The 12,420-nt window shown below is 37.9% G+C and overlaps 1 protein-coding gene across 23 annotated transcripts in view; it reads left to right on the top strand.

Annotated features, from left to right (window-relative positions):
* The window catches only part of SSBP2 (single stranded DNA binding protein 2), a 196,496-nt gene that overhangs the window by 143,281 nt on the left and 40,795 nt on the right, over positions 1-12,420 (top strand). The gene's annotated exons all lie outside the window — the stretch shown is intronic.

Below are 12,420 nucleotides of genomic sequence, written 5' to 3'. Positions count from 1 at the left end.
ACATTTGGAAATAATCGTCACGGAAATTTTGAAGCCTGGGTACACTTCTGTTCCATGGCACATGCCAGTGTGCCCATGTGAAGCATGAGGGTTGTGTTCAGGTGCAAAATGCTGTTCTTGAGGTAGTGAAGTGCTGGCCCATTTCCATGCATCTTTACTGATCTTTAAATCAGCTAAAAAATCTGAGATACCATCACATTTGTATTTTTGCAGACTATTTATTTGATCTTTGTGGACAATACCAGCTTTAATAACCAAATAAACAGGCCAGAGGGAAGTTTTGGAGCTTGTCTTCATTGAAGTATTTTGAGGTTTTAAACCAAATTAAAAGTATTGATTTCACAGGATTTTGTTTGCCTTTTAGTTACTTTTCTGGTTTTAACACACCTAAATGCAGATTTAGAATCATAGAATCATAGAATGGTTTGGGTTGGGAGGGACCTTTAAAGGTCAGCTAGTCCAACCCCCCTGTCATGGGCAGGGACATCTTCCACTAGATCAGGTTGCTCAGAAGTTCTAGGTTCTAATCCAGTGGAATTCATCATGTTTCTCCAAGTTAGTGACAACTAGCACTGCTGAATATCTGACCCTGGTCGCTTACTTTTGCACTGCCATTATGAGAAACATTTAAATGCATATTTAATTAAACACCAGTTATCTTCACCTCTTTTATTACATGGTTGACCAAAAGTTGGCCATGTCTGCATCTGTTTAAGGAATCTGTCTTTTTTTTAAAGGCACTCAGGCAGGTAAGAACACTGGCTTTGTACCTGACTCACCTGAGAGACACTGCTGAGTAGTTAACTCATCAAGTGCCAACTGAGATTTAGAGGAAGCAGGTTGTTTGATAATTGACAGTTCATTTGTTTAATTTGGTGATTATTTTAAAAGTTGCATTCTACCATTGACTATACCTTTTCACATATAAGTAAAGCAGTCTTTCTTTTAAGTGCATTACTTTTTTTTCAGCAAATTTGTTAAAATTTGTTCTAGTTGAGCTTACCGCTAAACCTTGTTTCCGTAGTGCATATATATTCTTAAGGAATTGTCAAGTAGTTTGCTTCATTCACCAATTTGTGATCATCAGATATACTTGGAATGGCATGGGAAAAATGTGTCGACACCATGTTTGAAATACAAATGTTACATATTCCTCTTACATAAAGGGGGAAAAAAAATACCAAACCAAACCCAACCCACCAAAGTAATGTGAGGCTGTCATGCCATCTAGTGGCAATTGTTCATTCTCATTTTAGCTCAAACCATATTATTCTGAAGTATGTTTTTTAGCCCTGTTGTGCCTTACTAGAGCTGTCCTAATGCTTTAGGAGAGCATCATTACAGTAAGACACATGAGCGGAGAGAACTTTTCCATTTCTCTTCCTGCCTAGCATTACTATTTGCTATAAAAAAAAAAAAGTTTAAATAGCATTTAGATAGTGAAAATAAGCAAAGTAAGTCAGTGAATTAAAAATCAATAACAACACACACCTCTTGAATTTTTAAAGAGAAATAGTGAACTATTTATATAGAAAAAGAAAATGGATTTGTAAGCTTCTGTGTAAGGCTGTAAAATATCTTTAAAATGTACTATTTAAATTTATACTTATATTACAATATTTATAGTAAAGTCATGTTATGATACATTTTTAAAAAATAGAGCTTGTATTACGGATTTGATAAATGCAGCAATTGATTAAAACAGTTAAATCTTTGTTATGTACCCCCAAGAAAACTAGCAAGCAAGATGGTAATTGAGCTGTTTTCCAAGGGGAAGTGTAGAATATCTGCTCCTTTTTAAAAGTCATTGGTCGAAGTCTCCCAGACAAATACAGATGGCACCTTTACATCTCCTCTGATTCCATGACAGCTGGGATTAAACCAGCCTGTTTGTGGTTTCACTCAGTCTTTGCACTCGCTTTAATCTAGCTCACATGTATTATTCTTCCGGAAACTATTGCATTGCCCAGGGATCTGCTGGGTACGTGATCCTCTGCCTCAACCCCTTCACACTCGCAGAACATCGTCCCAGGTTGCTCATTTGAATGAGCATCCAGGAGTAAGGAAGATGAGCAGGGAAAAATCCTCCAGCGTCTCTTTACAGCCATTTTGGAGTGGCTATGTTGCTTCTGTGAATTGTCCACCAAGGGGTCATTATTTGCACAAGGAATGAGTGTTCCTAATTCCAGTTGCCTAAATTACATGACTAAAACTAGAAGATGCAGGCATCTCTCAGACTGGTCTTTGCAGGACCATAATGTGTACCTCTATCAATTTAAAAACGTTTTGTTTCTTTTTAAACCTCTTTGAACTATTGTCTTCCCCTAACATTCACATAGTTCCCTGTTTTTCCAGGGCATTACCATTTTTTATCCCCCATCTTCAAACAGCCATTCTTCGTTAACAATGAGAGCATCCTGCTTCATCACTTACCTTTCACTGCTGATCCTTATGTTTTCCCCATTTCTGCAGCATTGCCTGTACTTTTTTTTTTTAAACTAAAATGTACAAGTCATTAAAAATGAGCTGGAGCATGACTGCAAAATTAGCTGGGTTTGCTACATATTCACACCCATCCTAAATTCCAGTGGAGTAAATGAGATAATTGCAGGTGAAGGAGTGAAAAGTTAAAGAGTTGGGCCCTGAGCAAGGCAGATACAGTGAAGTCCCAGAAGCTTGAAAAGCAACATGGATTGTTAAAACATTACTGTGAATGAATGAAACATCACCAAAGCTACACATATAGCTTGTGAGTAAAGCTAGCAGCTTTGGTAGGCCTTGAAAAGCTTTGAAAACAGATTCTAAAGGGGATTTTTTTTTCCCCTGGGTTTATATAATTCATGTTAGTAAGAAGAATTTTATTGTATTTTTGAAATCCCCATTGTTTGTAAGTGCATCCACCCCAGTATAGCAGACTGACACCCACTGGGAATACTCAAGTGCATAAAATTATGTTTATGTCTAATTCTTTGCTGAATTGGGATCTGTGTGGTTTTGTCCTTGCTGGTATCATGGTGCATTTTAAAATATTTTAATTTTAAAAATTATTTTGACTTTTTAGACTATGTGAGAAGGGATTAGCATCTAGAAATATCTGTAAGTAGTTTGTGTTTCTTCCTCTCGTCTTTGTTCGTCTTCTCTAAATACCAGGGGTAAAGTCAACTTTGAAAAGATAAAGGTGTCCAACATCTGCTGGTTTGATAATTCTATCCTGCAGTTGTGGTAATGGTTTTACTGCTTGTGACTGTTAGAACAAATTAAAACTGCTGAGCTTGAGCAGCTAAATAAGCTCTGAGCCCACACTTCCCCCATCTCCCCTGCCCCTGCCACATGTACATCTCAGCTGCCACAGACTCACTGCTAGTTGTGGAGTGGTGCAAGGGGAAGAGGTGGAATTGGGTGCAAGTCATTTACCTAGGAGATCTGAACTTTACAATCATATCCTGAAAATTCAAGTTCTCTGTGAGATAAACTGCAGAAATTTAAGGGTACTGACCATACATCAGAATATTAGTTGCTGGCATTATAGTTGCTGCTGAAGTAGTACTAAAGAGTAGGGGAAGGCTTTCTATATGGGTTTTTATATATATATCTCCCTATATATATATCAATAACCCTGTATATGTCTTAATAACCTATATATAAAAGGGTTTATATCACTTATATATGATGCTTCCTTCTGCTGAGGTTAATTCAGTTCCTGTCATAGTCTGAATTCTACTTTTCACATGAGCCACAAGTGCTTGTGTTTGAAACCAAAATCCTTGGATGAAGATAATGCATGTCGCTTCAAAATAATATATTTATTAAATATAACAGCAGGATTAACAAACTCCAGCTTGTTGTGGTCAAAGTTGTTCCAAAAATCAGTTGTATATAGTAATCAGGGGTGACTAGGAGGTTTACTAAATTTAAGGAAATGCTTTCTCAAGACTAGTGAGCTGTGTGTATGATGTCTGAATTGTAAAAGCGCAGTTTGTTTATTTTTTTTAAAGGGTGATACTTTTCGACCTTTTGGTTTTAGCTTAAGTCAGGTTTGAAATATTCTCTCTTCTGTAGTATTTGCATTTAATAAAAATGAAAGTCAAGACTATTACCTCGTTTAAAATGCATGTAGGTAATAGCCCTTTTAAAATGACATTTCTTTAAAAATTTCCATTAAATGTCATGGGAACTTCTCTCCCACTTGCTAAGTCTTCATGAGCATGAGATAATGATATTTCCCACAAAGTAAAACTGATGTAACAATGGTACAATTCCTAAAGATCATCTATGATCAGAATGAGTGTTATTTACTTTCTCAGATTTCTGAAGAGGTAGCCAGGTGAGCAGGCCAATCCTGCTTTTAGCATCACAGAGGAATGTTCAGCTAGGGACAAAAGGTTTTGGGGATTTTTAACGAGGTTTTGTTTCTTCATTTTTCTATGCAGAGTGTGCAAGGTATGTATTACAGTATACTTTCAGATGGTGGAATGAGTCCTGTATTTCTTGACCAGGGATAAAGCATTAATTTTGTTTGAAATGCTAGCATTGTTGTAAATTTTGGAATTTTAGTTGCAGAAAGACAGAGGTCTGTGGGAGGCTTTTTGATTGTTAAAAAAAAAAAAAAAAAATCTTAATTTTGCTCTATCCTCTAAATTAAATCAAACCTCTTACTGTTGCTATTTATAAGTTGCCAGACCATGTCAGGCTGCTCTCAGAAAACCATGAATGCAGGAATTATTTTTTTAGGGATCTTCATCTGAAGCACAGAGGAGAACCTGCTCATGGAAATAGGTTTGGTCATTGGGAAAGGCCAATGCAGAGAGAAATCCTGTCTCAGTGCTGAGACTCTAACATGATTTTATGTGCAATAGTGTAGATGAAAACAGCTAGCTTGATTTATACTGGTAGATTACAAGATGCATAGTGGGTAACCCAAATTTCATCTCTGAAATACTTCAGCAAAATATAAAACAAAGAACTCTTAACACTCTGGTGGCGTGGGGCCGGGGGGGCAAAGGTGGACAAGAAGGGTTGTATAATTAACAGTGAAATGCAGTTGAATAGGAAAATAACTTTTTGTTAAGAATTGATGATAGCCTGCCCAAGCTTTGCAGAGGATAAGTTACATGTTTGTGCTTATCAGCAGGCTCTGCCAGCACAAGAGTGTCATCCTGGTTAGAATTAAAATGTGTTAATGAAGAGTGTCTTATATACTGTGGTGATAGTTATTGCTGATGCAGTTGTCCACAAAAAAATGTAGAGGAAACTAAATAAATGAAAGTATATGAATTGTAAACTAACTTGGATAAATTCAATTCACACATATTTTATGGTTCTGTCCTGGTTTCAGCTGTGATAGAGTTAATTTTCTTCCTAGTAGCAGGCACAGTGCTGTGCTTTGGATTTAGGATGAGAAGAATGCTGATAACACACCGATGTTTTAGTTGTTGCTAAGTACTGCTTATGCTAGGCAAGGACTTTTCAGCTTCCCATGCTCTGCCAGGTGCACAAGAAACTGGGAGGGGGCACAGCCAGGACAGCTGACCCAAACTGCCCAAAGGGCTATTCCATACCATATGGTGTCATGCTTAGTATAGAAACTGGGGGGGGTTGGCTGGGGAGCAGCGATCGCTGCTCAGGAACTGTCTGGGTATCGGTCAGCAGGTGGTGAGCAATTGCACTGTGCATCACTTGCTTTGTATATTATTATTACTGTTATTATTATCATCATTATTACTATTATTATTATTATCATCATTCTTATATTGTTATTATCATTACTATTTTACTTTATTTCAATTACTAGACTGTTCTTATCTCAACCCAGGAGTGTTTCTCACTCTTACTCCTCCCATTCTCTCCCCCATCCCATCGGGGTAGGGAGAGTGAGTGAGCGGCTGCGTGGTGCTGAGCTGCTGGCTGGGGCTAAACCACAACAGGTTCACCACCGATACTCTTCAATATTGAGAATGGAAGCATGCACACCAGTGGTAGTTGAAAAGCACCTCTAAACCATTTAAAAAAATACAGGAGTCTTAAAGACATACATTAAAATGTTGCTTCCTAGCCATTTTTCAGTACTGCTACCATAATAAGAAAATGAAATAAAGATATCAAGCAGTCTTATTTCTTACTACTTGGACTATAAATAGTTAAGTGATACCAATCCTTTTAACCAGGAACAGAGTTTGAAAACAAAAAAAGATGAAGACAAATTGTGTTTTCAGAGACAGAATATGTAACTTGGCAATTGAATTCATTTTTTAGTGGAGGAGAACAAAGATTTTTAGTTTGTCTCACTTCTTATCATTTAGAGCTTTGAAGGAAGAAATTAAGAGATTTGGTCATCATGTGAATTCCCGTCTGGTTTATGACCTTGATGCTGGCAGCTTGGACCCTCTTCAATACCTGATCTTCAAGTAGCAGCACAATTACTTTAAAATAATTTGTCCTGGTGTGTACAAATTAAGTCTGTGGTTCTGTTTTCAGCTTCCAGTGATAAGTAGTGTTTAGAGTTTGTGCTGATTATGGTGACTGAATTATACAAACCAATTAATACCATTTCATTCTTTTCCTATACTGAGTGCTAAAACTGTGTTTCACCTTGTATTTTTAATTTGTGGTGTGCTTTTGTTATTCCCCTAAGAGATGCTCTCCAGCTAGGAGCATCATCTGCCTCTGAGGGTGTTGAGACATACAATCTAAGGAGATTGTTCTCAGTTTGATAATGCAGGTTAAAAAAAGAGACGATGCTGAAAAATAGTTATCACTTGGTTTTATTTGCTTCTAAAACCATGAATTTAGAGGTGTGTTTGGGAAGCCCTGCAGAGCACTGTGTGGTGCAAGCAGAACCTGTTCCTCTGCTTTCCTAAGTCATGTAAATGCAGTAAGAGTGTGGCATGGGCAGCCTTTCCCAGGTCTGGATGGAGCTGTTTTTAGAGATGGATCCTGTCTCCCCCCTGTCCATCACTGCCCACCTCAGCAGGGTGGTGCTGCCCCAGGCTGGGGCAGAGAGGTCCATGGCAGGCAGAGGTGTCCAGGTGAGCCCACTGGCTGGTGGCTGGTCAGGCTTGGCTGACACCGTGCTGAAGTACGCGAGATAGGTAAAACACCTTCCCTTTCATGAGATCTCTTGTAGGAACACTCATCTTGGGCACAGCAGGAGGGCCCAGCTGGGCGGGGGACATCTTCAATGGCATTGAGCACACCCCTCCTGGGGATTCCACGCGTCACGCTTAGCAAGTCGCCCCGCTGCAAGCCAGTCAGCCTTGGAGCGTGTATTTTGGCTGGATGAGACTGGTTGAGCTGCTGCCCTGCTTTCTGCAGCAGCCTTAGATGTAGTCATGTAAACCAGACTGGTGGTGTGCTTTAAACCATACCTTCTGTCCTGCTTTGACCAGACTAACGCGTATTTTCCCAAGCTGAAAAAAACTTTTAGTACACCTAGCAGGGAAGATGTTAATGTGAATCTAGATGAGCGTTGCTATTTTAAGGTACCCTGACTGAGAAAGGTGGGGGTTTTCGTGCCGTGTAGACGGGGTTCTCCTGTTCAAGCAATATTCATGCCACTTTATTCTCCTCAACCCAAGCTTTGTTCGCTGGCATTTTGGCTCTTGGTATTTTTACAATTAGCATACGTGTGCAACCTCTTCAGTACGCATGCCCAATAACTGCAGTAATTCTTTTTGAACTACATTTATTTGTTTTCCTGGTGTGTGTGTTTGTTACATAAAGTTGTGCTGTCCAGTGTAACGAGTCATAGGGTATCACATAATTTGTATGTATTGGAACAGATACAGATATTTACAGTAAATTCAATCTCATTAGGAATTCAGTCTCAGTAGGAATTGAAATGCAAGCAACATTCGGGATTAGTTATTTGTGAATTATTGTAAATTTTGCAATTTGTGTGGGACAAAAAGTGGTCAATAAACGTAACGGTATGAGTAAAAAAGGACAAAAATGTCAATGCAAAAAACGCCCGATAGTTGGAAGCAAGGTAATTACATTCCCAGCTTTTGGAACGGAAGCAAATTTAAAGAAAAATAGATTTATTGAAATCTGTCATACTTAGTAGAACACCAGCTTTTAAATTATTTTATTCTACCCGTATAAGGTACAAGAAAACTAAACCACACCATACTCTAGAGTCGCCCAAACAACTAAGAAAAGATGGAGTAAGAGTTATGCAACAGAGAAATGTGCCAGCTTCTGTGCCTTTATGCCATCAGCTTCCTGGTGGATATTTTTTATTAAATCATTTTTCCTGAACACTGGAACCAAAATTTGGACAGTGAGTCTACGGTGCTTCAACATTGCTTCTTCAAAGACTTTGCTATTGAGAAACTTATTATCTGCTTGTCCCCTTGTGTTCCCAGGGATTTAAAAAAATAGTATTTTACAAGATCCTTTCATTGTACATGCATAGATACACACACAACTTGCAAAATTGTATTAAATACACAGTTTATAACAGTTTTTACTCTCCCTTTACACAGCTGGATTCTTTCTTGAGCAAGAAGATAACAAAAAGTACTGGAACATGTGGCACCATCATTCAAGTTGTTGAACTTCACTTCTTTTTAAGTATTTTTAACAATTCAGCATGATAGGATGCTATGAGCAGAGAGCTTACTAAATTTAACATGTCACATCTTGATTTTACTTTGTGTAGTCTCCTTTTAGTATTTTTTTAGTATTCTTTTTTTTTTAGTACTTTTCTCCTTCTGGGGAGTGGGGGTCACTTTAAGTTGATAAATACATATATTCTGCAGTGACTACACTACAGGTTTTTCCTCTGTGGCCTGTTTTTCTACTAAAGTAGGAGTTTCTGCTTATATTCCTTTGGTCTCAGCTACATGACAGCAGCCTTTAAGATGCTATTTGTGATACCAAAATACTGAATTTTTTACCTGAAGGTAGTAATTACAATATGTTGGTGTTTGCAGATGTGTTTAGTCAGGTATTCTCCAAAAACACTTGCCAGATTCTTCTGCTATCGCTGCAACTTGCGTGACATATTTTCAAAAGCTGGTGGCATCTCCATCTCGTTTGTGGCTTAGATAGGACATTTTTACCTGTTATTTTGTTTTTTTTTTTTTTTTTTGTGGGGTTTTTTTCTTTTCTTAATACATTAATTTATGTGCCAGTTCCTGAACTCCATTTGAGGAGTTAACTGTAGGTTAGGGTAGTGTGCAATAGCATTTTTTACACTTCCTCGTACTCAGTGTAATGTCCCTGTTGCGGATTAGAGGGACTTGAAGGCTGCAGTAGTGACTGGAAACCCTTGAGAGCCATTTTAGCACCTGGAAATTACTGTGGGATGGAGCCGTTCTGGGTAATACTCTTCTTCCTCAATCAGATCAGCTTTCAGAGACTGGTTTCACCTAGACAGGCTTTGCAACATCTTAAGCAAGATCTGGCCCTGAAATGCCAGATACATTATTTGAAGAGTGACCTACGTCCTTTTGCACAGAGAGGACTTGAGGTGATAATGTCTTTTGCCCCTCTGTCTTCTTCCTATCTGATAGCTAAGGTCATTGCTGCATTATTAAATCACCTATCTTCTGGCATATTTTTCCAGCTTAATTATTTCTTGCTATTTTTAGCCTGGCTACTTTTTGAAGAGTCCTATGTCTATAATCCTTAGGTGGCAGAAGTGCTCTTGTACTCTTTGTGTTGCTGACAGCCCTCTCCCTCCCTGCTATCTGGGGCAAGCAAGGAAGTATTTGATTCATTGGCATGGCACCTGTCCAGTCCCCTCCGCTGAACTCTGAGACAAATAAAGAGTCTGTCTTGCTGAGAATTTAGTGTGGGGATCCATTAAAGGTTTTTGACTATCAAGATGCTGAATTTTGAATTGGCACAAGGCTGAGGTAGGAGGCAGAAATGTCTGAGTCTTCAACATGCAAAGAATTATTTTTTGTCTTCAGAAGACAAGTGCTACACTGACCAATTCAAGATCTGTGATCACTGGTTTTAATTCAGTGCCCGTATTTTGAACCCATTACTTTTTGAGATGTATATGCTGTAATATTGTTAAGAGAAGGGGAAGGAAAAGTTTCCAAGAAGTCAAGGAAAGAGAGCTACTAGCTGTAAGAAATGTAAGTCCACAGTGGTTCCTCCCTAAGCCATGGTCATTTCAGCAACTCTTAACAATAAAGTAAAACTAGATCAGAGACTAAATGCCAGCTGTTCTTATTAGTTACAAAGGATGTAGAAAACCAACATGTGACAAAAATGCCTACTGCTTGAATTCATGGCTTTCAGAATGCCTGGTGCTTAATAATATGTGTGTGTGTGAGACTTGAAAAAAATGCTCCCAACATAGTGAAAAGCTGTTCATTTTTCATTTATTTTCATTAAAACATTTGACAGGATCTCTTTGTTGTCATGATATATCTCAGTAGAACTTTTTGTGGACAAACATGACATTGGTGATGGAGAGGGAGTTGTTTAGTAACTGGCACAAAAATGAGAATATTTAAGTTTTTCTTTTTAATAGTAGAATTTTTGTGGTAAACATAAGTACTAAATCCTGGTCCAAAACAGTGTAAAATTTTTTAGAATTGTCCTTGAACATTACTGTCTCACCATTTTCTGCAGTGCTATATGGACCTTTATTGATACTTATATTCTTCAAAACATTAGTTGTGCTTCTCAGTTTTTTATATATTTTCCTGCCTATATAACTGTGCAGTTTTTGTATCTGTAGATCATCAAGAACCATAAGAACCGTTTGAAATTTACTAAATAAGTCATTCATTGCAGTTTCACTTGGGTTCAGTTGCTTAAAGAATAGGAGAAGGTTTAAACACTTTCACAAATTTGTTTTAAGGGGAATACATAGATAGATAAATATTTACATTATATAAACCTTCTTGTAAGACAGAGTGGTATCGAAGAGGCTCCTGTAGTTATTCCATGCAGTGAACTAACAAGTCAGTTAAGAACAGATGCACTGGCTCTCAAATAAAAGTCTGCTTTGATGCCTGCTTAGGAAACAATGCCTCAAAAAAAAAGAAAAAAATCATGACATACATAATTTCAGAGAAGAATCTGAGACTTACTCTGTGAAGCTTTTGTTAAGTAGACTTGAGACCTACCTAGGACCAGACCCTCTCAAAAATGTGAAGCAGCTACACACCTCAGGGGCACAGCAAACCAAAAAATACGGACTCTAATTGTCAGGCATTATAAACAATGCGAGTCATATTTTGAAAGTGAAATTGCGACTTTATATGAGTAAGCCTCTTTTTCTCCTTAATGCAGTGGGGTATTTGTTTCAGCTTTTTAAATAAAATTTCAATTCTATACAAAAAATAAGTTTTTAGGTATTTTTATAAACTGCACAGAAAGGTGAACCCACTGGGAAGAGAGAGGGGACAAGCAGGTTTCCATCCTGCTTGAACGGAGCAGATGTTCTGCCAATAATGCACTATTGTATACTAATCTTAGTAGTGTGATTCTACATTAAGATATGGTTGACCTGAGAGACACTGCTGATTTCCCTTTTATGAGCTGTACAACTGTAAATAAAGTTAAGGTTTTGTTTGCTGAATGAGGTAAGCCAAATCCAAGATAGTCACTAGAGTGTGCTGCGCTCCATACAATGTACTTGGTTGACCTTTATGGAAATTGTTGAAATTCTAATTTCCTTGCACTTTTACTGCTTTACAAGGGTCTGCATACTTACAGCCTTCTCCACATGCCCAACCCTTTTTTCTTTCTTTCTTTCTTTCTTTCTTTCTTTCTTTCTTATCAGAGAATCTCACCATCAGAGAGAGGGCATGAAGAAGCCTCCCTCTTCTATAGCACATAGCTTCAAATGCCTTTTTTATTGAAGTAGTCTTTTTGCAATTGTCATTGAACTTTCTTCGCCAGTTTGTAAACCCTCTGTATTTTAAATAGCTTTCTAGTACCTATTTTGAATGCGTGTTTATGTAGGTTACATGACTCGGCTTTCATCTGATTCTGAGATGTGAAAGGTTCCATTAAACTTTTTTATGCAAGGTCACGGGAAAAATTACATTACTAATTCTTGGTAAAATAATTATGATTCTCTTGCTAGCTATTGCTACTAATAATACATGCATTACTAGATCACTAGCATTTTAGTTTACAAAGTGGTGCTGCTGGTGGAGCTGAAATGCCATTCATTTGTAAACTAGTGATGTTGATCATAGTTTTAGTGACCTGCCAGTGGTCCTTAGCTACAGCTGACTAGATGATGTCTTGTGTAGGTATATTTGTTTCTTTTCAAAGAGACCCCAAAGAGTGGGTTTAAATGTGCAGCAGCTCCTTTGTCATCAGAGATCGCCCTTGGGAACTTTCAGCAGACTCCTTTTCTTTCTCTCTCCTTTGTCACCAGTGGCAGTGTCATAAACAGAAGTGAGCTCCTTTTTCATGATATAAAGAATCAGTCTTTTTTGTCCC

The sequence above is a fragment of the Pelecanus crispus genome, chromosome Z, assembly GCF_030463565.1.
Source record: "Pelecanus crispus isolate bPelCri1 chromosome Z, bPelCri1.pri, whole genome shotgun sequence".
Lineage (NCBI taxonomy): Eukaryota > Metazoa > Chordata > Aves > Pelecaniformes > Pelecanidae > Pelecanus > Pelecanus crispus.
The sequence above is the reverse complement of the archived record's forward strand: the minus strand, read 5'-3'. Positions and strand labels throughout refer to the sequence as shown.